We start from the raw sequence: 27,735 nt of genomic DNA, 5'->3' as shown, positions 1-27,735 counted from the left end.
GCCGCCTGAGGCGGGCGCTGCGGGCGCTGCGGGCGCTGCTCTGCTGGCCCTGCCTGGCACGGCAGCTGCAGGAGTAGCGCCCGTGGCCCTGCCCAGCCCGCGCCGGCCGATGGCGGCTGCTCCCCGCGCGGGGCCCCACGGAGCCACACGGGCGGCCTCGGCCTGGACACGGCCCCGCAGCCTCGGCTGCCCTCGATCATCTCCCCAACAGCCAAAGTCGCTGCTGTGACCAGCCCCAAACAACACCCATGGGACACAACTGGTGCCAGAGCGCTCAGCAGTGAATCCACAGAGTCATCGAGGTGGGAAGAGACCCTGACGCTCACCCAGTGCCAGGACTTTGACTCGTACCATTCTTCCAACACAAGTTAAAGTTCCATTTAAGAAATGGTAGTAGTAAAAAAAAAAAAAAAGAAGAAGAAGAAATAGTAAATTTAGTAAGAATAAGAAGAGTAGGAATAAGAAGATGAAGAAGAAATAGTAGTAGCAAATTTAGTAAGAATAAGAAGAATAGGAATAAGAAGATGAAAAAGTAGTAATGAATATAAGAATATTAAGAAAATAAGAATGACATAGTAAGTAAGCATAACAAGTGAATAAGCTTCATTGGAACGAAAATAAGAATATTTTAAAGAAGAAGAAAGAAGAGAAAGAAGAAGAGAAAGAAGGAAGAAGAGATAAGAAGAAGCTCTCTCTCTCCAAGACCTCTTTTGTACTTCTATCTCCCTAGCTCCCATTTCTTGTTCAATAAAATCCATGTCCAAAAAAATCTGGTTTTGTTCTCCTATGGTCTCATTTGTGCCTTTACTGGGGCAGAGGCACCTCTCCCTCATGGCACCTTAACCCTGGATGGAACCATAGCCAGGTTCCTTCCAGCCACAAGCATTCCAGGATTCCGTCAGGGACTCCCTTTCCTTCTTCCCTCTGCTTTCCAGCTGCAGAATGTGCAGCAAAGCCGCCTTTGCTGTCTGCAGCTGCTGCAGCCTGACCCTGCCCTGCACAGCTCCCTTGGCTGGCACGGCAGGAGCAGCGCCCTGGCAGCCTCAGCAATTGCCCTCTGACATCTCTGGCACTCACTGCCATGGGCTGCAATTCCAGCTGCCAGCAAGGAAAATACGTTCCTGCCCTTCAGGGCAAAATTCTGAAGGGGCCAAGACACAAGTGGAGCAAGATAATACAAAGACATTTCACTGCCAGCCTCCATAATTTCATCCAGGGCTGTTTTAGCACCTGGATTGGGAAGGGAAAAAAAAGTCAGGGGAGGGTCTTTGGCTGGGAGCTGCCACAGGTAAAAAGAGACCCTGGAAGGGAAAAAGAGCAGACAAAAGAAGGCACGAGAGACAGAAGGACACAAATGACAAGCAGCAGAGAAGGTGGCACTCTGAAAACTAAACCTGAACTTATGGAATACAAATGGGACAGAAATGAAGAATTCTGAAACTTTATTTACTATGCTCCTCTGAGCAACCTGTGCCAGGACTTCACCACCCTCACAGGGAAGAAGTATTTTCTATATCAAACCTGAATTTCATCCCTTTTACTCTGAGTCCGGTAAATCACAATGAATTTATTTGTGCTCATTTTCATAAAGGTCCCTGGGCTCTCTCCAGCACTTTCTGCTGCAAGGCCATTCCCCTCTGGAGCCCACCCACAGCAGCCCCACTCTGCCCACAGGGGCTGGGGGGCAGAGGCACAGCCTGGGGGGGGCTCCCCTCTGGCCAGCCCTGCTGGAGGTGGGCACGGGCCAGGCCAAGAGCCAGCCAGTGCTGCTTCTGGAGGCGCTGGGAGCAGCCAGGGAGGCAGCACCAAACAGACAGATCTGAACGTCTCTTCTGGCCTGGATGGATTCAGGAATTGTCCCAGGCCAGGTGCAGCACCTGGCACTTGGCCTTGTGGGACCTCGTGAGGTTGTCAGATGAGGCTGTCTCCCACTTCTCAAGCTTGTCCAGGTTCCTGTGCATGCCCAAATCTTGCCATGGTGCCCCTGCCCCACTCAGCTCCCCCATCCCCTGCAAACATGCTGATTGATGCACTGCCTGTGTCATTGGGGAAGCCACAAAAGAGCCCCAGGGCCAAGGCAGAGCCCTGAGAGAGACACTCCCCATGCCCAGTCTGATCCTGCACACGGAGCCACTGCCCACAAGTCCCTGGCTGCGTCCATCTGGCCAAGGGCTCGTGCCCACAGCAGCCCACTCTGCCAAGGCAGGGCTCTGCAGGGTGCAGGTCAGGCTGTCAAGTAGGACCATGACACAGTGGGTGCACTGTGGGACTGCAGGAAGGGCCTGGGCTCCATGCAGCTTCCAGTGGGCTCAGCTGCTGAAGGGGCACTGGGTGTGGCCCTTGATGATGCAGGACATGGTGGTGCCCAGAGACCATTGTGACATCAGAGGGTTCCACCGTGGCTGAGGGTGTATGGAAGGGGCGCGGAGCCCTGGGGTGCCCAGTCCCGTGAGAGCCACTCTCATCGAAGGAAGCAGCTCCCGGGATCTGTCTCTGTCTCTGTCTCTGCTACAGGAGCTCCCTGTACAGCAAGAAGACAACAAGAAACCTCAACTCCTTCCAGTCACCCAGCCCCCTGTCCAGCTGGGGTCAAGACCAGGCCCTCAGCAGGCACTTGGTGGGGGCACTGGGTGCCTCAGTCTGGCCACAGCCTGACACTGAGGAGGAGGAGAGACCCATCACAAAGAGAAGAAACATGACATGGCTGACAAGTGGGGAGATGTTGAGGCCCGAGAGCTTCATCTGAGCGAAGACATGAGAAGCTGTGAATTCTACCCACTGGTACCCGCAATGACAGCAAAGGAAGCAGCTGTGAGGGTGCTCTGGGGAGATGGGGCAGAGCAACAACCCTACCAGGTGACTGACCCAGAGCTGACCCAGCAAGGGGAAGGAAGCGTGAGCAGCCGGGAAAAGCAGGCACATTCTCCTGCCCCCAGTGAAGAGGTGCCATCAGCAGGGACACAGAGCCCAGTCTCCGCTCCCGACAGCCCCTGCTGCCCCCCGAGCCCCTCACGCAGCCCACTGGGAGCCCAAACCCCCAGGGAGCAGCTGGAAGAGGCAGAGCAGGGGTCGCTGCTGGCAGAGGAGGAGAATGAGGACGGGAGCTCAGACTGGGAATACTGCAGCCAGACTGAGCTTTCCGAAGACCGCCAAGGTGAGGTCGAGCAAGAACCATCCCAAGGAGAGTTCAGCAGCTCCCAAGACCTCTCTAGCTGGGACGACTGCAGTGAACCGGAGCTCAGAGATCTCCGAGACTCCGTGGAGGAGGACAGCACCATCACAGACCTCCCACAGGACTGCAGTGACCATCTAAGCGTCTTCAGCTTCGGGCCCACTCCCTTGCTGTGGGAGGAGGAGGACGAGGCCGACTGGGATGAAATCAGCGTCCTCGAGATGTATGAAGCAGAAGGCAGGGCCCAAAGGCTGCCAGATCCTGCAGCAGATGAGCTGCCCGCCCCTCAGGAGGTCTGGTTTGAGAGGCAGGCACCGGAGTTCCTGTATGGCTCGTTTCCCTCCCTGTACAGCGAAGCCTCCGTGGGCCAGCAGGGGCCCGAGGCAGGGCCACAGAGCCCTCGCGGCGCCCCAGCTCCGCAGCCGGGAGCGCAGGCCCGCAGGCAGCAGCCGCCTGCCCCGAGCAAACGGCCCGGCCGCCTGAGGCGGGCGCTGCGGGCGCTGCGGGCGCTGCTCTGCTGGCCCTGCCTGGCACGGCAGCTGCAGGAGTAGCGCCCGTGGCCCTGCCCAGCCCGCGCCGGCCGATGGCGGCTGCTCCCCGCGCGGGGCCCCACGGAGCCACACGGGCGGCCTCGGCCTGGACACGGCCCCGCAGCCTCGGCTGCCCTCGATCATCTCCCCAACAGCCAAAGTCGCTGCTGTGACCAGCCCCAAACAACACCCATGGGACACAACTGGTGCCAGAGCGCTCAGCAGTGAATCCACAGAGTCATCGAGGTGGGAAGAGACCCTGACGCTCACCCAGTGCCAGGACTTTGACTCGTACCATTCTTCCAACACATGTTAAAGTTCCATTTAAGAAATGGTAGTAGTAAAAAAAAAAAAAAAAAAGAAGAAGAAGAAATAGTAAATTTAGTAAGAATAAGAAGAGTAGGAATAAGAAGATGAAGAAGAAATAGTAGTAGTAAATTTAGTAAGAATAAGAAGAGTAGGAATAAGAAGATGAAAAAGAAATAGTAGTAGCAAATTTAGTAAGAATAAGAAGAATAGGAATAAGAAGATGAAGAAGAAATAGTAGTAGTAAATTTAGTAAGAATAAGAAGAGTAGGAATAAGAAGATGAAGAAGAAATAGTAGTAGCAAATTTAGTAAGAATAAGAAGAATAGGAATAAGAAGATGAAAAAGTAGTAATGAATATAAGAATATTAAGAAAATAAGAATGACATAGTAAGTAAGCATAACAAGTGAATAAGCTTCATTGGAACGAAAATAAGAATATTTTAAAGAAGAAGAAAGAAGAGAAAGAAGAAGAGAAAGAAGGAAGAAGAGATAAGAAGAAGCTCTCTCTCTCCAAGACCTCTTTTGTACTTCTATCTCCCTTGCTCCCATTTCTTGTTCAATAAAATCCATGTCCAAAAAAATCTGGTTTTGTTCTCCTATGGTCTCATTTGTGCCTTTACTGGGGCAGAGGCACCTCTCCCTCATGGCACCTTAACCCTGGATGGAACCATAGCCAGGTTCCTTCCAGCCACAAGCATTCCAGGATTCCGTCAGGGACTCCCTTTCCTTCTTCCCTCTGCTTTCCAGCCACAGAATGTGCAGCAAAGCCGCCTTTGCTGTCTGCAGCTGCTGCAGCCTGACCCTGCCCTGCACAGCTCCCTTGGCTGGCACGGCAGGAGCAGCGCCCTGGCAGCCTCAGCAATTGCCCTCTGACATCTCTGGCACTCACTGCCATGGGCTGCAATTCCAGCTGCCAGCAAGGAAAATACGTTCCTGCCCTTCAGGGCAAAATTCTGAAGGGGCCAAGACACAAGTGGAGCAAGATAATACAAAGACATTTCACTGCCAGCCTCCATAATTTCATCCAGGGCTGTTTTAGCACCTGGATTGGGAAGGGAAAAAAAAGTCAGGGGAGGGTCTTTGGCTGGGAGCTGCCACAGGTAAAAAGAGACCCTGGAAGGGAAAAAGAGCAGACAAAAGAAGGCACGAGAGACAGAAGGACACAAATGACAAGCAGCAGAGAAGGTGGCACTCTGAAAACTAAACCTGAACTTATGGAATACAAATGGGACAGAAATGAAGAATTCTGAAACTTTATTTACTATGCTCCTCTGAGCAACCTGTGCCAGGACTTCACCACCCTCACAGGGAAGAAGTATTTTCTATATCAAACCTGAATTTCATCCCTTTTACTCTGAGTCCGGTAAATCACAATGAATTTATTTGTGCTCATTTTCATAAAGGTCCCTGGGCTCTCTCCAGCACTTTCTGCTGCAAGGCCATTCCCCTCTGGAGCCCACCCACAGCAGCCCCACTCTGCCCACAGGGGCTGGGGGGCAGAGGCACAGCCTGGGGGGGGCTCCCCTCTGGCCAGCCCTGCTGGAGGTGGGCACGGGCCAGGCCAAGAGCCAGCCAGTGCTGCTTCTGGAGGCGCTGGGAGCAGCCAGGGAGGCAGCACCAAACAGACAGATCTGAACGTCTCTTCTGGCCTGGATGGATTCAGGAATTGTCCCAGGCCAGGTGCAGCACCTGGCACTTGGCCTTGTGGGACCTCGTGAGGTTGTCAGATGAGGCTGTCTCCCACTTCTCAAGCTTGTCCAGGTTCCTGTGCATGCCCAAATCTTGCCATGGTGCCCCTGCCCCACTCAGCTCCCCCATCCCCTGCAAACATGCTGATTGATGCACTGCCTGTGTCATTGGGGAAGCCACAAAAGAGCCCCAGGGCCAAGGCAGAGCCCTGAGAGAGACACTCCCCATGCCCAGTCTGATCCTGCACACGGAGCCACTGCCCACAAGTCCCTGGCTGCGTCCATCTGGCCAAGGGCTCGTGCCCACAGCAGCCCACTCTGCCAAGGCAGGGCTCTGCAGGGTGCAGGTCAGGCTGTCAAGTAGGACCATGACACAGTGGGTGCACTGTGGGACTGCAGGAAGGGCCTGGGCTCCATGCAGCTTCCAGTGGGCTCAGCTGCTGAAGGGGCACTGGGTGTGGCCCTTGATGATGCAGGACATGGTGGTGCCCAGAGACCATTGTGACATCAGAGGGTTCCACCGTGGCTGAGGGTGTATGGAAGGGGCGCGGAGCCCTGGGGTGGCCCAGTCCCGTGAGAGCCACTCTCATCGAAGGAAGCAGCTCCCGGGATCTGTCTCTGTCTCTGTCTCTGCTACAGGAGCTCCCTGTACAGCAAGAAGACAACAAGAAACCTCAACTCCTTCCAGTCACCCAGCCCCCTGTCCAGCTGGGGTCAAGACCAGGCCCTCAGCAGGCACTTGGTGGGGGCACTGGGTGCCTCAGTCTGGCCACAGCCTGACACTGAGGAGGAGGAGAGACCCATCACAAAGAGAAGAAACACGACATGGCTGACAAGTGGGGAGATGTTGAGGCCCGAGAGCTTCATCTGAGCGAAGACATGAGAAGCTGTGAATTCTACCCACTGGTACCCGCAATGACAGCAAAGGAAGCAGCTGTGAGGGTGCTCTGGGGAGATGGGGCAGAGCAACAACCCTACCAGGTGACTGACCCAGAGCTGACCCAGCAAGGGGAAGGAAGCGTGAGCAGCCGGGAAAAGCAGGCACATTCTCCTGCCCCCAGTGAAGAGGTGCCATCAGCAGGGACACAGAGCCCAGTCTCCGCTCCCGACAGCCCCTGCTGCCCCCCCAGCCCCTCACGCAGCCCACTGGGAGCCCAAACCCCCAGGGAGCAGCTGGAAGAGGCAGAGCAGGGGTCGCTGCTGGCAGAGGAGGAGAATGAGGACGGGAGCTCAGACTGGGAATACTGCAGCCAGACTGAGCTTTCCGAAGACCGCCAAGGTGAGGTCGAGCAAGAACCATCCCAAGGAGAGTTCAGCAGCTCCCAAGACCTCTCTAGCTGGGACGACTGCAGTGAACCGGAGCTCAGAGATCTCCGAGACTCCGTGGAGGAGGACAGCACCATCACAGACCTCCCACAGGACTGCAGTGACCATCTAAGCGTCTTCAGCTTCGGGCCCACTCCCTTGCTGTGGGAGGAGGAGGACGAGGCCGACTGGGATGAAATCAGCGTCCTCGAGATGTATGAAGCAGAAGGCAGGGCCCAAAGGCTGCCAGATCCTGCAGCAGATGAGCTGCCCGCCCCTCAGGAGGTCTGGTTTGAGAGGCAGGCACCGGAGTTCCTGTATGGCTCGTTTCCCTCCCTGTACAGCGAAGCCTCCGTGGGCCAGCAGGGGCCCGAGGCAGGGCCACAGAGCCCTCGCGGCGCCCCAGCTCCGCAGCCGGGAGCGCAGGCCCGCAGGCAGCAGCCGCCTGCCCCGAGCAAACGGCCCGGCCGCCTGAGGCGGGCGCTGCGGGCGCTGCGGGCGCTGCTCTGCTGGCCCTGCCTGGCACGGCAGCTGCAGGAGTAGCGCCCGTGGCCCTGCCCAGCCCGCGCCGGCCGATGGCGGCTGCTCCCCGCGCGGGGCCCCACGGAGCCACACGGGCGGCCTCGGCCTGGACACGGCCCCGCAGCCTCGGCTGCCCTCGATCATCTCCCCAACAGCCAAAGTCGCTGCTGTGACCAGCCCCAAACAACACCCATGGGACACAACTGGTGCCAGAGCGCTCAGCAGTGAATCCACAGAGTCATCGAGGTGGGAAGAGACCCTGACGCTCACCCAGTGCCAGGACTTTGACTCGTACCATTCTTCCAACACATGTTAAAGTTCCATTTAAGAAATGGTAGTAGTAAAAAAAAAAAAAAAAAAGAAGAAGAAGAAATAGTAAATTTAGTAAGAATAAGAAGAGTAGGAATAAGAAGATGAAGAAGAAATAGTAGTAGTAAATTTAGTAAGAATAAGAAGAGTAGGAATAAGAAGATGAAAAAGAAATAGTAGTAGCAAATTTAGTAAGAATAAGAAGAATAGGAATAAGAAGATGAAGAAGAAATAGTAGTAGTAAATTTAGTAAGAATAAGAAGAGTAGGAATAAGAAGATGAAGAAGAAATAGTAGTAGCAAATTTAGTAAGAATAAGAAGAATAGGAATAAGAAGATGAAAAAGTAGTAATGAATATAAGAATATTAAGAAAATAAGAATGACATAGTAAGTAAGCATAACAAGTGAATAAGCTTCATTGGAACGAAAATAAGAATATTTTAAAGAAGAAGAAAGAAGAGAAAGAAGAAGAGAAAGAAGGAAGAAGAGATAAGAAGAAGCTCTCTCTCTCCAAGACCTCTTTTGTACTTCTATCTCCCTTGCTCCCATTTCTTGTTCAATAAAATCCATGTCCAAAAAAATCTGGTTTTGTTCTCCTATGGTCTCATTTGTGCCTTTACTGGGGCAGAGGCACCTCTCCCTCATGGCACCTTAACCCTGGATGGAACCATAGCCAGGTTCCTTCCAGCCACAAGCATTCCAGGATTCCGTCAGGGACTCCCTTTCCTTCTTCCCTCTGCTTTCCAGCCACAGAATGTGCAGCAAAGCCGCCTTTGCTGTCTGCAGCTGCTGCAGCCTGACCCTGCCCTGCACAGCTCCCTTGGCTGGCACGGCAGGAGCAGCGCCCTGGCAGCCTCAGCAATTGCCCTCTGACATCTCTGGCACTCACTGCCATGGGCTGCAATTCCAGCTGCCAGCAAGGAAAATACGTTCCTGCCCTTCAGGGCAAAATTCTGAAGGGGCCAAGACACAAGTGGAGCAAGATAATACAAAGACATTTCACTGCCAGCCTCCATAATTTCATCCAGGGCTGTTTTAGCACCTGGATTGGGAAGGGAAAAAAAAGTCAGGGGAGGGTCTTTGGCTGGGAGCTGCCACAGGTAAAAAGAGACCCTGGAAGGGAAAAAGAGCAGACAAAAGAAGGCACGAGAGACAGAAGGACACAAATGACAAGCAGCAGAGAAGGTGGCACTCTGAAAACTAAACCTGAACTTATGGAATACAAATGGGACAGAAATGAAGAATTCTGAAACTTTATTTACTATGCTCCTCTGAGCAACCTGTGCCAGGACTTCACCACCCTCACAGGGAAGAAGTATTTTCTATATCAAACCTGAATTTCATCCCTTTTACTCTGAGTCCGGTAAATCACAATGAATTTATTTGTGCTCATTTTCATAAAGGTCCCTGGGCTCTCTCCAGCACTTTCTGCTGCAAGGCCATTCCCCTCTGGAGCCCACCCACAGCAGCCCCACTCTGCCCACAGGGGCTGGGGGGCAGAGGCACAGCCTGGGGGGGGCTCCCCTCTGGCCAGCCCTGCTGGAGGTGGGCACGGGCCAGGCCAAGAGCCAGCCAGTGCTGCTTCTGGAGGCGCTGGGAGCAGCCAGGGAGGCAGCACCAAACAGACAGATCTGAACGTCTCTTCTGGCCTGGATGGATTCAGGAATTGTCCCAGGCCAGGTGCAGCACCTGGCACTTGGCCTTGTGGGACCTCGTGAGGTTGTCAGATGAGGCTGTCTCCCACTTCTCAAGCTTGTCCAGGTTCCTGTGCATGCCCAAATCTTGCCATGGTGCCCCTGCCCCACTCAGCTCCCCCATCCCCTGCAAACATGCTGATTGATGCACTGCCTGTGTCATTGGGGAAGCCACAAAAGAGCCCCAGGGCCAAGGCAGAGCCCTGAGAGAGACACTCCCCATGCCCAGTCTGATCCTGCACACGGAGCCACTGCCCACAAGTCCCTGGCTGCGTCCATCTGGCCAAGGGCTCGTGCCCACAGCAGCCCACTCTGCCAAGGCAGGGCTCTGCAGGGTGCAGGTCAGGCTGTCAAGTAGGACCATGACACAGTGGGTGCACTGTGGGACTGCAGGAAGGGCCTGGGCTCCATGCAGCTTCCAGTGGGCTCAGCTGCTGAAGGGGCACTGGGTGTGGCCCTTGATGATGCAGGACATGGTGGTGCCCAGAGACCATTGTGACATCAGAGGGTTCCACCGTGGCTGAGGGTGTATGGAAGGGGCGCGGAGCCCTGGGGTGGCCCAGTCCCGTGAGAGCCACTCTCATCGAAGGAAGCAGCTCCCGGGATCTGTCTCTGTCTCTGCTACAGGAGCTCCCTGTACAGCAAGAAGACAACAAGAAACCTCAACTCCTTCCAGTCACCCAGCCCCCTGTCCAGCTGGGGTCAAGACCAGGCCCTCAGCAGGCACTTGGTGGGGGCACTGGGTGCCTCAGTCTGGCCACAGCCTGACACTGAGGAGGAGGAGAGACCCATCACAAAGAGAAGAAACACGACATGGCTGACAAGTGGGGAGATGTTGAGGCCCGAGAGCTTCATCTGAGCGAAGACATGAGAAGCTGTGAATTCTACCCACTGGTACCCGCAATGACAGCAAAGGAAGCAGCTGTGAGGGTGCTCTGGGGAGATGGGGCAGAGCAACAACCCTACCAGGTGACTGACCCAGAGCTGACCCAGCAAGGGGAAGGAAGCGTGAGCAGCCGGGAAAAGCAGGCACATTCTCCTGCCCCCAGTGAAGAGGTGCCATCAGCAGGGACACAGAGCCCAGTCTCCGCTCCCGACAGCCCCTGCTGCCCCCCCAGCCCCTCACGCAGCCCACTGGGAGCCCAAACCCCCAGGGAGCAGCTGGAAGAGGCAGAGCAGGGGTCGCTGCTGGCAGAGGAGGAGAATGAGGACGGGAGCTCAGACTGGGAATACTGCAGCCAGACTGAGCTTTCCGAAGACCGCCAAGGTGAGGTCGAGCAAGAACCATCCCAAGGAGAGTTCAGCAGCTCCCAAGACCTCTCTAGCTGGGACGACTGCAGTGAACCGGAGCTCAGAGATCTCCGAGACTCCGTGGAGGAGGACAGCACCATCACAGACCTCCCACAGGACTGCAGTGACCATCTAAGCGTCTTCAGCTTCGGGCCCACTCCCTTGCTGTGGGAGGAGGAGGACGAGGCCGACTGGGATGAAATCAGCGTCCTCGAGATGTATGAAGCAGAAGGCAGGGCCCAAAGGCTGCCAGATCCTGCAGCAGATGAGCTGCCCGCCCCTCAGGAGGTCTGGTTTGAGAGGCAGGCACCGGAGTTCCTGTATGGCTCGTTTCCCTCCCTGTACAGCGAAGCCTCCGTGGGCCAGCAGGGGCCCGAGGCAGGGCCACAGAGCCCTCGCGGCGCCCCAGCTCCGCAGCCGGGAGCGCAGGCCCGCAGGCAGCAGCCGCCTGCCCCGAGCAAACGGCCCGGCCGCCTGAGGCGGGCGCTGCGGGCGCTGCGGGCGCTGCTCTGCTGGCCCTGCCTGGCACGGCAGCTGCAGGAGTAGCGCCCGTGGCCCTGCCCAGCCCGCGCCGGCCGATGGCGGCTGCTCCCCGCGCGGGGCCCCACGGAGCCACACGGGCGGCCTCGGCCTGGACACGGCCCCGCAGCCTCGGCTGCCCTCGATCATCTCCCCAACAGCCAAAGTCGCTGCTGTGACCAGCCCCAAACAACACCCATGGGACACAACTGGTGCCAGAGCGCTCAGCAGTGAATCCACAGAGTCATCGAGGTGGGAAGAGACCCTGACGCTCACCCAGTGCCAGGACTTTGACTCGTACCATTCTTCCAACACATGTTAAAGTTCCATTTAAGAAATGGTAGTAGTAAAAAAAAAAAAAAAAAAGAAGAAGAAGAAATAGTAAATTTAGTAAGAATAAGAAGAGTAGGAATAAGAAGATGAAGAAGAAATAGTAGTAGTAAATTTAGTAAGAATAAGAAGAGTAGGAATAAGAAGATGAAAAAGAAATAGTAGTAGCAAATTTAGTAAGAATAAGAAGAATAGGAATAAGAAGATGAAGAAGAAATAGTAGTAGTAAATTTAGTAAGAATAAGAAGAGTAGGAATAAGAAGATGAAGAAGAAATAGTAGTAGCAAATTTAGTAAGAATAAGAAGAATAGGAATAAGAAGATGAAAAAGTAGTAATGAATATAAGAATATTAAGAAAATAAGAATGACATAGTAAGTAAGCATAACAAGTGAATAAGCTTCATTGGAACGAAAATAAGAATATTTTAAAGAAGAAGAAAGAAGAGAAAGAAGAAGAGAAAGAAGGAAGAAGAGATAAGAAGAAGCTCTCTCTCTCCAAGACCTCTTTTGTACTTCTATCTCCCTTGCTCCCATTTCTTGTTCAATAAAATCCATGTCCAAAAAAATCTGGTTTTGTTCTCCTATGGTCTCATTTGTGCCTTTACTGGGGCAGAGGCACCTCTCCCTCATGGCACCTTAACCCTGGATGGAACCATAGCCAGGTTCCTTCCAGCCACAAGCATTCCAGGATTCCGTCAGGGACTCCCTTTCCTTCTTCCCTCTGCTTTCCAGCCACAGAATGTGCAGCAAAGCCGCCTTTGCTGTCTGCAGCTGCTGCAGCCTGACCCTGCCCTGCACAGCTCCCTTGGCTGGCACGGCAGGAGCAGCGCCCTGGCAGCCTCAGCAATTGCCCTCTGACATCTCTGGCACTCACTGCCATGGGCTGCAATTCCAGCTGCCAGCAAGGAAAATACGTTCCTGCCCTTCAGGGCAAAATTCTGAAGGGGCCAAGACACAAGTGGAGCAAGATAATACAAAGACATTTCACTGCCAGCCTCCATAATTTCATCCAGGGCTGTTTTAGCACCTGGATTGGGAAGGGAAAAAAAAGTCAGGGGAGGGTCTTTGGCTGGGAGCTGCCACAGGTAAAAAGAGACCCTGGAAGGGAAAAAGAGCAGACAAAAGAAGGCACGAGAGACAGAAGGACACAAATGACAAGCAGCAGAGAAGGTGGCACTCTGAAAACTAAACCTGAACTTATGGAATACAAATGGGACAGAAATGAAGAATTCTGAAACTTTATTTACTATGCTCCTCTGAGCAACCTGTGCCAGGACTTCACCACCCTCACAGGGAAGAAGTATTTTCTATATCAAACCTGAATTTCATCCCTTTTACTCTGAGTCCGGTAAATCACAATGAATTTATTTGTGCTCATTTTCATAAAGGTCCCTGGGCTCTCTCCAGCACTTTCTGCTGCAAGGCCATTCCCCTCTGGAGCCCACCCACAGCAGCCCCACTCTGCCCACAGGGGCTGGGGGGCAGAGGCACAGCCTGGGGGGGGCTCCCCTCTGGCCAGCCCTGCTGGAGGTGGGCACGGGCCAGGCCAAGAGCCAGCCAGTGCTGCTTCTGGAGGCGCTGGGAGCAGCCAGGGAGGCAGCACCAAACAGACAGATCTGAACGTCTCTTCTGGCCTGGATGGATTCAGGAATTGTCCCAGGCCAGGTGCAGCACCTGGCACTTGGCCTTGTGGGACCTCGTGAGGTTGTCAGATGAGGCTGTCTCCCACTTCTCAAGCTTGTCCAGGTTCCTGTGCATGCCCAAATCTTGCCATGGTGCCCCTGCCCCACTCAGCTCCCCCATCCCCTGCAAACATGCTGATTGATGCACTGCCTGTGTCATTGGGGAAGCCACAAAAGAGCCCCAGGGCCAAGGCAGAGCCCTGAGAGAGACACTCCCCATGCCCAGTCTGATCCTGCACACAGAGCCACTGCCCACAAGTCCCTGGCTGCGTCCATCTGGCCAAGGGCTCGTGCCCACAGCAGCCCACTCTGCCAAGGCAGGGCTCTGCAGGGTGCAGGTCAGGCTGTCAAGTAGGACCATGACACAGTGGGTGCACTGTGGGACTGCAGGAAGGGCCTGGGCTCCATGCAGCTTCCAGTGGGCTCAGCTGCTGAAGGGGCACTGGGTGTGGCCCTTGATGATGCAGGACATGGTGGTGCCCAGAGACCATTGTGACATCAGAGGGTTCCACCGTGGCTGAGGGTGTATGGAAGGGGCGCGGAGCCCTGGGGTGGCCCAGTCCCGTGAGAGCCACTCTCATCGAAGGAAGCAGCTCCCGGGATCTGTCTCTGTCTCTGTCTCTGCTACAGGAGCTCCCTGTACAGCAAGAAGACAACAAGAAACCTCAACTCCTTCCAGTCACCCAGCCCCCTGTCCAGCTGGGGTCAAGACCAGGCCCTCAGCAGGCACTTGGTGGGGGCACTGGGTGCCTCAGTCTGGCCACAGCCTGACACTGAGGAGGAGGAGAGACCCATCACAAAGAGAAGAAACACGACATGGCTGACAAGTGGGGAGATGTTGAGGCCCGAGAGCTTCATCTGAGCGAAGACATGAGAAGCTGTGAATTCTACCCACTGGTACCCGCAATGACAGCAAAGGAAGCAGCTGTGAGGGTGCTCTGGGGAGATGGGGCAGAGCAACAACCCTACCAGGTGACTGACCCAGAGCTGACCCAGCAAGGGGAAGGAAGCGTGAGCAGCCGGGAAAAGCAGGCACATTCTCCTGCCCCCAGTGAAGAGGTGCCATCAGCAGGGACACAGAGCCCAGTCTCCGCTCCCGACAGCCCCTGCTGCCCCCCCAGCCCCTCACGCAGCCCACTGGGAGCCCAAACCCCCAGGGAGCAGCTGGAAGAGGCAGAGCAGGGGTCGCTGCTGGCAGAGGAGGAGAATGAGGACGGGAGCTCAGACTGGGAATACTGCAGCCAGACTGAGCTTTCCGAAGACCGCCAAGGTGAGGTCGAGCAAGAACCATCCCAAGGAGAGTTCAGCAGCTCCCAAGACCTCTCTAGCTGGGACGACTGCAGTGAACCGGAGCTCAGAGATCTCCGAGACTCCGTGGAGGAGGACAGCACCATCACAGACCTCCCACAGGACTGCAGTGACCATCTAAGCGTCTTCAGCTTCGGGCCCACTCCCTTGCTGTGGGAGGAGGAGGACGAGGCCGACTGGGATGAAATCAGCGTCCTCGAGATGTATGAAGCAGAAGGCAGGGCCCAAAGGCTGCCAGATCCTGCAGCAGATGAGCTGCCCGCCCCTCAGGAGGTCTGGTTTGAGAGGCAGGCACCGGAGTTCCTGTATGGCTCGTTTCCCTCCCTGTACAGCGAAGCCTCCGTGGGCCAGCAGGGGCCCGAGGCAGGGCCACAGAGCCCTCGCGGCGCCCCAGCTCCGCAGCCGGGAGCGCAGGCCCGCAGGCAGCAGCCGCCTGCCCCGAGCAAACGGCCCGGCCGCCTGAGGCGGGCGCTGCGGGCGCTGCGGGCGCTGCTCTGCTGGCCCTGCCTGGCACGGCAGCTGCAGGAGTAGCGCCCGTGGCCCTGCCCAGCCCGCGCCGGCCGATGGCGGCTGCTCCCCGCGCGGGGCCCCACCGAGCCACACGGGCGGCCTCGGCCTGGACACGGCCCCGCAGCCTCGGCTGCCCTCGATCATCTCCCCAACAGCCAAAGTCGCTGCGGTGACCAGCCCCAAACAACACCCATGGGACACAACTGGTGCCAGAGCGCTCAGCAGTGAATCCACAGAGTCATCGAGGTGGGAAGAGACCCTGACGCTCACCCAGTGCCAGGACTTTGACTCGTACCATTCTTCCAACACATGTTAAAGTTCCATTTAAGAAATGGTAGTAGTAAAAAAAAAAAAAAAAAGAAGAAGAAGAAATAGTAAATTTAGTAAGAATAAGAAGAATAGGAATAAGAAGATGAAGAAGAAATAGTAGTAGTAAATTTAGTAAGAATAAGAAGAGTAGGAATAAGAAGATGAAGAAGAAATAGTAGTAGCAAATTTAGTAAGAATAAGAAGAATAGGAATAAGAAGATGAAAAAGTAGTAATGAATATAAGAATATTAAGAAAATAAGAATGACATAGTAAGTAAGCATAACAAGTGAATAAGCTTCATTAGAACGAAAATAAGAATATTTTAAAGAAGAAGAAAGAAGAAGAAGAAGAAGAGAAAGAAGGAAGAAGAGATAATAAGAAGCTCTCTCTCTCCAAGACCTCTTTTGTACTTCTATCTCCCTAGCTCCCATTTCTTGTTCAATAAAATCCATGTCCATAAAAATCCGGTTTTGTTCTCCTATGGTCTCATTTGTGCCTTTACTGGGGCAGAGGCACCTCTCCCTCATGGCACCTTAACCCTGGATGGAACCATAGCCAGGTTCCTTCCAGCCACAAGCATTCCAGGATTCCGTCAGGGACTCCCTTTCCTTCTTCCCTCTGCTTTCCAGCTGCAGAATGTGCAGCAAAGCCGCCTTTGCTGTCTGCAGCTGCTGCAGCCTGACCCTGCCCTGCACAGCTCCCTTGGCTGGCACGGCAGGAGCAGCGCCCTGGCAGCCTCAGCAATTGCCCTCTGACATCTCTGGCACTCACTGCCATGGGCTGCAATTCCAGCTGCCAGCAAGGAAAATACGTTCCTGCCCTTCAGGGCAAAATTCTGAAGGGGCCAAGACACAAGTGGAGCAAGATAATACAAAGACATTTCACTGCCAGCCTCCATAATTTCATCCAGGGCTGTTTTAGCACCTGGATTGGGAAGGGAAAAAAAAGTCAGGGGAGGGTCTTTGGCTGGGAGCTGCCACAGGTAAAAAGAGACCCTGGAAGGGAAAAAGAGCAGACAAAAGAAGGCACGAGAGACAGAAGGACACAAATGACAAGCAGCAGAGAAGGTGGCACTCTGAAAACTAAACCTGAACTTATGGAATACAAATGGGACAGAAATGAAGAATTCTGAAACTTTATTTACTATGCTCCTCTGAGCAACCTGTGCCAGGACTTCACCACCCTCACAGGGAAGAAGTATTTTCTATATCAAACCTGAATTTCATCCCTTTTACTCTGAGTCCAGTAAATCACAATGAACTCATTTGTGCTCATTTTCATAAAGGGCCCAAGCTCTTTGTTCCAGCACATCCACCAGGCAGGACAGCACGGGAACCCAACTCACGGCTGAGGGACTCAGAAAATCTACCCAGCAGGGCACATTTCTCATTTTTGCTACAGTAGACAGCATTGGGAATGATAGGTAATGACAGCCTCCTTATCACCCCAATCCCTTCCCCCTTTTAAACTTTCTCTGGAATAACCGAAACAGATCTTAAAATTTCTTTATCGTTGTCAATCCCAGATCTTTTGAGAGCAGACTCAGGAAGAGAGTACAACATGAATATGTTGTTATTCAGACATGGCTTGTTGTCCATCTTTCCCTACTAAATGACAGCAGTAGATATTGAGAATAACCAGGTATCCTGAGAAATTTTTCCTGCAGCAAGTTATTTTGCTATCACGGTCCATCTGTAATTTTATTACTTTTTAAATTCCACTATAAATACAGTACAGCACCTTGCAATTACTCCCCCTTATATTTGTAAACCTCAAAGTCTTCCAGGTCTTAACAACAGGAAAAACCCTGTGTCACCCTTTCGGGATATTAACATATTTAGGGTTTGGACACATCCTCTGCAGGACTAAGTAGGAAAGCAGCTGAAGCTCTAGCAGATCCTTAATAAACTTTTGCCTTCTGGGTAGCAGGAATAAAACTGTGTTATTTCAGTCTCTTGATTTTTTATGAATTTAGTTATTATCTATTAATTTCTTTTCTCTTTCTGACTTTTCAAAAGCTGATGTTACACAAAAATATGAGCTGTGGAAATCTGAAGCAAGCGGGGCAATTAGGGCTGAACTGCTCCATCTGCTTCACAGAGAATTTTTATTTGACCCCAGGAATGCTGGTTACTCAAGCAGACTAAACAACTTTGATTCATTTCAGCATGTGAGGAGTGGGGTGTGCAGCTCCAGTGTGCAGCTGGCAGGGTTGAACAGGAATTCCCAAACAGCACTGGAGTCATGATTCCCTGAACTTCCCCTGCTCCACCCGACCCCAGCCTGCTGGGAATCAGACTCAGCAGTAAAAGCAGGAATTCTGAATATCTCAGGATTGCTGTACAAGGCAGAATGATCAAGCTCTCTGATTCCAAAATCCCATCTCGTGTTCTGATCTGGGCTAAAGGCTGTATTTTGGGTCAGGAACAGGCTGCCTGACCTGGTCCCAGCTATCTTTGATAGTTATCAGCACCTGGCTGCTCTCGGGGTCCACAGGAGCACAGAGCCACAGATAAACCCGGCACCAATCTGTTTGCCTAGAGACGAAACTTATTTTCTTCTGCACACCGAAGTTCCTTTCATGCCACCTGGTTTAGATAAGCTGCTCAAGTTTTGCCTGGTTGGATTTGAACAGCTGCTCCCTGAAGATGAAGGGACAAGGCCAGGAATAGTTAATAACTTTCTTAACTGGAAACACTGTTGAATCATTTGTTTCCCTCCCCACAGATTGCGTAAAGCCTCCTCAGTGTTTGAGTCCAACCAACCTTTTAACTGGAAATAGCAACCCTTTGTGGGATCTTCCTGTCCTGGCACCAGTTTCTCTCAGAAGTGTCCACCTGGCTTCTAGCCAGAGGTATAAACTGCATTTATTAAAGCCAAATTTTTAGATAGGGGAAGGTGTGGGTGGAAAATTCAAGACAACAATTGAACTCTGAGTAGGTTTAGACCTACAAAGCACTAGGGTCATCTCTGTTCCCTAATTCACATTATTTCCTATCCTGCCTTTGACTTCAACACTCATTCTCTATACCAAAAATATTTGTTCTCTGTTGGCTTTTATAGCTGCAACTGTTCTGGTGTCTTTGTCGCTCACCAAAGCCTTCAGTCTCCAACAGGACACCTGATTTCTAAAATTCCACCCCATGTATTCACATACACCCAGCACCCCAGCCCTTCTCCACAGAGCTGATTCCCACAGGTCACCCCAGCCTCTGCTGGGGCAGGACCTGCATTTGCCTTTGTGGCATTTCCAAAGGTTCCTCTGTGCCCATCTCCCCCGGCTGTGCTGGTCCCTCTGAAGGGGGCACAGCCCTCAGGGGATCAGCCACTCCTCCAAACCTTTTATCACCAGGGACTCTCTGAGGAGCCATCAACCTCACAGGCTCTGCCTGTCCTGCTCCAGCTCCCAGCTCACATCATCTCTCCTATGTTTTTCACCATTCCAGTTGTTCTGTCTTTTCTCACAGAGCAATCAAATAAGAAAAAAATCCAGGTGGATTCATGCCAAATTATGCTGGCATATTACAGAGAGCATGCAAGACAACAAAACTGACGATTTTCTAAAGCAAAAACACTATTACAATCACAATAACACCTATCAAGGAAAAATCTGTTCCCTAAAGTAAGGAATAAATTTTAATATAAAGTCCCATCAGCTCAAGGTGGTACCAATTAATCAAAACAATTCACTTACAGATTCTTCACAGTCACTGTTTTTTAAATGGTAATTCTTTTCTTACTTGCTATTCCAGTGTTGGCACAAAGGAGGTTTAAGCTGATTTTCATCCAATCTTAAAAAACAAATCATAACTGTAATTTAAAATAGTTGGGATTGTTTACTTCACTCAGTTCTACATGCCAATTCAAATACTGAAAAAATGATCAGAAAACAGCAATACTGCCAAAATGAACACCTGAGAAATGCCAAAGTCACAATGCACAGTGCAGAGCAATACTAAAATCTGATTTTTAATACAGTATGAGTAGTGTACAATTAGCAAACTCCAAGTGTTTTCTGGATTCACATGCCCACACACACCCCAAGTGTGCACCTTAATAAAATTAAATACTCATTAACTGTGAACAGTGCTGGGTATTTTTATGAAGATGTTGAGTTGCTAATTGAATTTGAAGCACAACAGATGCTTAGTACTCCAACCAAATGCTGCTTTTCTTATATATTAAATATATATATTTGTGTGGATACATACAAATACTCCTCAGCTACTAAAGTAATTAAAAAATATCAGCCAAAGGGTTTCTGCTTCCCCATGGCTTAAGAACTCAAGCCATGATCTGAAACCTCAGCAATTGCAAAGAGGAATCACTGCAGTGATGCCATGGTAAACACCAATTCTGATTAAAACACCTGAATTTATAACAAATGGTTTTTTTTAAAGTTGAAAAATATTTTTTGGCATGACTTCTGAACAAAAATCCTTTTCCACAAGTCTGCCAACTACTACAGAGCCACTCAGGGTTTAAAGTGTTACTCCAGGTTGTGCCTGGGCCAGCAGGGCAGAGGTCAGAGCTCTGCAGTAAATTCCTGCCATCAGGCAGCTGGGAGATAAGGGTTGGGAAAAGAAAAAAGAAAACAAACACAACAAACCCCAAAGCCCCACTGGCCACATCTCCTTAGAGTCAGAGACCTTGTAAAATACCACCTTTGTCTCCCCTGATGCCAAACTCCTGACGGCAGGTTCAGAACAAGCACAGGGGGTGTGGAAAGAAGAACTGAACAAACCTAAGCCACAAAACTTGTCTTGGACTTTGTTTTTTGAGTGTTTTGCAATTGTGCTCTCAGAAAGTCATGCAAGTTTCATGAAACTTCCATGGAATTTAAATCAAAGATTTAAGCTGTAATTTTCAGCCCTCTGCCTGAACACTGGTATCTGCACTTGTGTGCACACACTAAAATAGATAACTTCTGTCAAACTCTGCTCCACAACACCAGGAACAGGAACAAAGCACATCCATGTGCATCTGGCAGTGACAAAATGCACAGACCCACCTGGGGATGCTGCTGTCAGCCCTTGTGCTCTGCAAAACCTCTTCTACCCATTTCAGGCTTCAATATTAAACACCAAGCAAAATAAAATGTTGCAGATACTGCAAATGCCATCTCTTGCAATTTCTCCTTGGCAGACATTTGTGCAGATCCTTCATCCTGGTGGAGGGGAGGCTGTTGCTGAGTATTCTTCCTCCTGAGCCCCTCAAGTGACAGGAATTTCAGCTGGGTTCACTGCTATTCACAGCTACCAAATCGGCTGTCACAGACCTGACAAAGCTTTAGGGCAGGACACAGCAAGTTTCACACAAAGGCCATTACGATCTCACAACATAAGAAGCCGCATTTAGACAAGGAGAAAAGTTTGCTTTATGCAATTCACAATAAAAATTCAGATGTAAGCACTGTAAAATGAGCTTTAAAATAACAAGGCTGCAGCAGATGCTCATTTAATGAAACAACAGCAAACGTTCACATTTTCAAGTGTCTATTTAATCATAACACAGCTTCATCCTCATCATCATCTACTAGATGACCACAGACATACTGCAGCTTCCTGAAAATGTCATCTAATCACTTCCTCTGCAATCCCAATTAATTTCCCATAGCACAGCCCTAGCTGGGTACAAGGAAGCTGTGGCTGCTCTTTTTTTCCTGAATTTCAAGTGTACCCAACTCTGCCCATGGTTACAGGTGCTTGTCACTGAATTCCAGAACCATGGACTGGGTTGGGGAGACCTTAAAGCCCCTCCAGTGCCACCCCCTGCCATGGCAGGGACACCTTCCACTATCCCAGGCTGCTCCAAGCCCCATCCAGCCCGGCCTTGGGCACTGCCAGGGATCCAGGGGCAGCCACAGCTGCTCTGGACAAGGCATAAGGAAAGTGGCTGTGCTCCTCCACAGATGTGAGTCAACCACAGTGGCAATAAAACCCTGGGCATAAGGATGTACTTAAAAACATCAGAGATGGTCCTTGTGCTTTTATAGGTAAAAGACATCAAATGTTATATGAAAACAGTCAGGACTTCAATGCGCTCAGAAGGGCCTTTCATGAATGTTAGGCAAGAGGACAGAAATTAGAAAATACCTTCAGCCAAGTAAAACTGGCTCCATTCACTGAAACTATAGTAACCATCTGCTTTTTGTTGCCTCTGTGCTCTTACAATACTGTCCAGAATGACCATGTTCAGAGAAAGTGAACACAGAGGGAGGGGAAAAAAAAGAATTATTTACAGCAGTTCTCCAGCCCTCCTTTTACTTCAATGATCTGTTTAAATATTCTGGCTGTTTCAAGGGCTTGGTGAAACTGGCTTTTGTAGACTGAACACAAAAAACAAACAGGAGAAAAATGCAGCATTTTCCCCCTCAGCCAGAATACAGTGAGAGCACAGTGGTTAAGCAAAGGCAGAGTAAGCTAATTACCAAGTACACAGCTGCTCCTACCTGGCAGAAAGCAAAGGAAAAAAAATCCTATGAGTCACCAAATGCAGTTCCTAAATCTGGAAAAGCCTTACAAAAATAAACTTCCACGAAGAAGGGACCAGCTTCAGAGGAAAAAAAAAAAGTGATGCAGATAATAAAGATCATTATTTCAGAACAAAAAACTATTTCCAGTTTGAAAGGAAAAAGTTTTTTTGGCAAGGCAACTACTAAGTATGTCATCTAGTTAAAAACAGCTTCTCTTCTTGTGGTTTGTTGGGGCAGAATGAGCAAAGAGATCTTCTACCAGATTCTTTTTTTATATCAAACACCAAAAGGGGGTGGGAAGGAGTAATTTCTAACCCAGTTTAGAACAACTTTATTCCTCCCCATGATCATCAGCATTTCTTACATCCACCTTCAACACGCACAGAGTTCCAGATATTCACTAAAAATTCAGGGTGAGTTTTACATCCCACTTGAAACAGGAAGGATGATCCTGACCTCCCAGTTTTGCAGACACACAGGGATACAAACACACAACTGTTTATGCTTTGGCAGAACTTCTGTTTTGCCAAGCCCTTACTTGTGTAGTTTCTCCTGTATTTTAGAAAACAGCAAACGAGTCTCTAAATTACTAGTAGCAAAACAAGAGAATTTGTAGCAAGCATTGCTTGAAGTTTTTATTTTTCAGTTTTGTTGCTAACTTTAAAGTTTGCCTGAGTTCTTTTGGGACTCTTTTCTTGCACTTTTCTGCTGAAATAATATTACACTGGCCAATAAATTCCAAGATATTTCAATTTTAAAATTAAATTTAAAAAGAGAGGAGCTGAAAACTTCAAATCAGGTGTGAGCTGTTGGGGGGATAAGGGTGTTGTGAGCTTTCTGTGTGTTGGGTTTTTAACTGGGTGTCAGAGGAGGTGAGTTCTGACCCACCTGTACTCCCACACTAAATGAGCACTGATTGACACAAGAGCTGCCCACACATCCCCCAGTCAAACACAGGAAGCCAAAACTGCATTTCCTTCAGTTTTCCAAATAAATTTTTTGATCTAAAATTCGAACAGTTTAATTAAAACTATTTCTGAGGAGAAATGCATCAGCTTCACAACCTGATCCCATGAGCTGCTCCATTATAAGCTGCAAAATATCCTGATCTCAAAAGTCTTTTTCAACCTAAATGATTGTGTGACTCCATGGAACACAGTTAAAATAAAGCTATGGAGTATTCTGAAACAAAATCTCCCTTTCAATTATCCTTCAAAATGTCTTAGAAATTGCAGTGGAAAGTCTCCTTTCTGCCCAAATCACCAGATCCCCTTTCAACTACCCCAAGTTTCAGCCACTTTATACTCCCACCTCTCTTTCCTCCTAATAACAGTTACTAGAAATTTGCTTCAGGTTCATTTTAGAAGGAAATAATTAGATTTACAATTAACATTCCAAAGTATTTCTTGTGAACATTTTCCCATTGCTAATCATTTACCCAGTGGCAAGGCACAGGAATCCACAGAGGGCGAGTGTGCAAGGACAAACAGCCAGGGGCTCTCAAAATGCACATTTCAAGTGAAAAAGGCCATGTTTTACAGGGAGAACAACAGCTTTCCAGCTTCCTTTCAGACTGGCCTGCAATTTCCAAATCTTTCATTTCCAAACAAAATTGGCTGACTACTAATAAGTTTCCCTTTGATATTTTCTTCCCTTGATGTCTGGCTGGATTATCAGCAATAAACAAGTTCCTTTTTTCCTTACTCAAAAAGTATTTGACTGCACAGCACCTCCCCCGAACAGACAGCAGGAGACTGACACTTACAGAAGTAAAAACACAAACCTCAACAAAACAAGCAACGAAGAAAAGAAATATAATCACACACATCATTACTGAGCAATGCTATTTGATAAAAATAATTATTTATGCTCAATTGCAGTGCAATTCTTCCTTCACCTCTCCTGCATTTCGCAAGGTTTTCTTAGCAGGTTTAATCAAATTTTCCAGAATCTTGTGGGATATTTAAATAATGACATGCCCACTTAATTTGCACAAAAGAAAAGGCATGGATTAAGGTTTGCTTTGATTCGTTGGTTAAGCATTAAGTAATTAGATTTGCCTTGTTGTTAAGGAGAGGATAAACACGTTGCTCAGTTATGATCTAAACCCAAAGCTGCTCCTCAGTGCTTTTTTACCCTCCACAAAGTTTCTTCCAAGTGGACACTCAGAAATGTCCTAAATGAAAGAAGGGCCTGGAGGGCCAGGGCACAGGGAGCCACTTCCCACTGCCAGAGGGCAGGGATGGATGGGATATTGGGGAGGAATGTTAAAGAGAAGTTCAATTAATGTGTTGTGCTCTTCTTCCAACACAGCCACAAATCTTCACACAGATAGAAATTATCATCTCTGACTCTAAACCAGCTCTCATAACTAAAAAAAAAAAAAAGGAACTTGGCTCCAAAATTATCTTGTTTTTCCATCCTGTTCTTACTGTGTACTACCACACAAAACAAAGAAAAGAAAGAAAAAGGATGGCATCACACTCTTGATTGCATATACAGAGACAGCTGGGAAAAAGTAATTTATACACTGCAGGATCAAGTGAGGAATGGTGACACAGCCTAGAATTGAGAATACAGCAATCACCCTGTACAGTAAAAAGAAAGTTTGATGCTTATTATAAGTTAATACCCACCAGATTGTTCACAAAATACAGTGTCTAGAGACATCTTGTTCACAGCATTTACTACTGAAAAAAAGCCACAGAAAATAAATCTAAAAGCCTCATATCTCCCTCCTATAAATCTACTCCCAGGGCAGAGCTGTAGAAAACATTTGTACAGACTTTGAGCTGGGGAAGGTTTCCACACTCACCCTGCTTTATACTTCCTGAAAATGTTTATTTAAGTTGCTATTTTCCATTGCTGTTGTGACTCCTGTCATTTGAAACACCACAGAAACAGCCACAAAGTGTCAGTACAAAGCCAGAAAAACAAGACAAAGCTCAGAAAGAACAAAGCCTGTTTTGAAATCTGAAGACACCTGTACAAATACTTTTTTTTTTTGAAGAAAAATAACCCAAAACTTTTTCAAGTGAAAAATAACCTCTCCAAAAACATATAAATTCAAGTGAAACAGTCAAGATAAAAACAAGGAAGTTCAAATGCACTTATACTGGATAATAAAAGAATTGGTTTGTTTGCTATCTACAGTGATTTTTCCTAAGAAAACATTCACCAGAAGACAAATATTTAATATTACTCAAAAGCAACAGTCCCTGTTTAAAGCTGTTCTGTAAGACCAACAACTCTATTGAGCAGGCAGTGTTTATAACAAAAACGTGCTTTTTATATCAGACAGTTTGTGCTAACTCGGCAACATTTCCAGCTCAGTACACTCTGTACCGCCGGGGCTTGCCAGAAACTCGGCTCTCCACGAGCATTTTCCTATTTGTTAACTATTTCTTCCAAAAGAAAGGAACTAATCCCAGTGTTTCGAAATCCTCTTCCCAGCCATTTAACAAGGAATTCATTTGCCTAACAAATACACAGGGAAATAGTAATGTAAATAGAATAATAGCTAAATCATTTCTGCTATGTAAATCAGAGAATCCGGTGGTTTAGTTTTAAACCAGAACAACACAAAGCCAAGCATGACCACGTTTCCTACAAGGCTAAATCAGAAAGGAATCCAAGAGGCAGTAAAGGCTACTTATCTTTTCCCAACTCTATTCCAGATAACAGCCAAAAAAGCCCCTTTATATTTGGATTCCATAGTGCTAGTCGTTTTTTATTTAATAAATATTGATGAAATGTTAAAATATTTAGTAACTCGGAGAGAGAAGGGTGGTTGATGGTCTAGCTTAATGGATGGGCCAGGAGCACAGGCAGTCCTTCACAGAACCACTGCTGTTCAGAGTAGGAAATCCATGGAATCCTAGGAAATGTGCATCCAGTTAGAACCCACACACCTCCAGCTCTTCTAACCTCAAAGCCATGAAAACCTCAAAGCTGAAACCCAGGGACTCTCAGCATTTAGGGGTGATTTGCAGCCATTTGGCAGCTGCCCCCAGCCCTACAGAGGAGGAACTCGGCTACAACCAGCTCAGCTCAGCCACATGTGCTGAACACGTTGCTGTGCCTGCACACCAGGGTCAGGGTGCAACACAACCCTCACACACCCAAAGCAGGGCATGTGACACAAATACCTGCTGTCACAACAAATGGTGCCTCCTGAGGGGAATAAGCACCAGGGCCTAATGCCACCCATGCAATGCACCCCAGCAGGTGAGTGACAAACCCAACTATCACACTGGTACTGAGGAACAATTAAAGCTGGGCAATCACCAATTCTCACTGCTCTGCCCCTTCTGGGATGTACAAAATGGGTTCTTTTGGCAGCAATGAAATACTGACCTCTGAAAAACTCAATCCACTTCCACAAAAGTCTCATGATGGGATTTTAGGTTATGATGGCTGTGCCTGGCACTTCCTTTATGTCTCACCCTCTTGGACACTGCACAGCACAGTCAATTCTTTGCAAAGCTCCCATTAAATAAACTATCCTTACATAAACAGCCTCATTTTCACAGCACATATGGTTTTGAAAATTCCCTTTATCCACTGGGCAGCTGTGATGCTGAACAGAAGCTATGGCCAGAGTTATGGTACATGGCAGAAAGTTCTGTGAATCCCAAGTTTCTGTGTGTTTTTATTTGATTGCAAGATGTCATGTTTCTGACATATGATGGGGATTTACATCTGCAAATGCTCAACATGTCACAGTGACAGACTGGGGCCATGCTGACTGTGTTTTGTTAACACTGACAACAACCACAGCCAATAAAACTCTGGGAGTCTTTGTACTCCAAATGCATTCTGTATTCTTTTCTAATATATTTGTCCAAAATATCTTCTTCCATTTTCCTCAAGCACTGTATATTCAAAGGCTTTAAAAAGTTACAGTTCATGGGATTTCAGGGTTGCATTTTCTTTTGTTCTTTTTCCTTTTCATTTATTTATTTATAATCTCATCCCAGATGTGGCATCAAATGCACACAGCGGGATATCCTTAAGCATTACTTTGTAGAGTTCTTTGTGTCACCATCCAACATTCTTAATCACATGAAGATTAGCAGAAAGACTTAGCTGGGAGTAGTGTGAGCAAGGGGAGGGGAAACTGGGTATCTGCTGGTTTAAAACAGCTCCACACCAGCTCTGTCTCCTTTTCCCAATTTGCCCAGCTCCCAGAACACAGAGACAAGGTGGAGCAATAACCAACCTTCCCTTCCATTCACATTTGCATTGCCTGCTTGTTCAGCACAGCACTGACACCAGGGCTCCCTCCTCCTCCTCCATCCCACATCCTGCACACACATCCTGGATAACTTCACAGCTTAGAGCGGGTGGCCGGGGGGGAAAGCTGAACACAAAAGCTTTGGCTGAGGCAGGTCCCAGTTCCTGGTTCCAGTCAGATCTGCAGCTCCAGATCCCAAAGCAAGAGCAGCCACTGGTGTGGTTTGCAAACCTCTGCAAACAGCCAGGAAAGGAGGGTGTAAGGATCTGAGAGTTCAGCATTCCCACAGAACTTGTCCACTGCAGGAGGAAGCCAGGACACCAACAGTTCCATGTGTAAGACAGGCAAACAAGGGGGCTGGACTGATTACTGGCCCCACAGGCACTGGGAAGTTTTGGATTTCCATCACAAGTCACTGTTCTTAAACCAAGACCACTTAACATGTGCAAAGTAACCACAGAAAGCTTTTAACAAACTGTATAAGTGACAAGAAAAGTAATTTTTAGGATGCAGTAAATCCTCATCCTAACATGTTAATTTAAATTG

The 27,735-nt window shown here is 49.4% G+C and overlaps 1 long non-coding RNA gene across 1 annotated transcript in view; it reads right to left on the bottom strand.

Moving 5' to 3' along the window:
- Positions 1-27,735, bottom strand: part of LOC141729596 (uncharacterized) — a 57,695-nt gene that overhangs the window by 28,447 nt on the left and 1,513 nt on the right. The gene's annotated exons all lie outside the window — the stretch shown is intronic.

Source organism: Zonotrichia albicollis, chromosome 7 (genome assembly GCF_047830755.1).
Source record: "Zonotrichia albicollis isolate bZonAlb1 chromosome 7, bZonAlb1.hap1, whole genome shotgun sequence".
NCBI lineage: Eukaryota > Metazoa > Chordata > Aves > Passeriformes > Passerellidae > Zonotrichia > Zonotrichia albicollis.
This window is presented reverse-complemented; position numbering and strand designations above follow the sequence as displayed.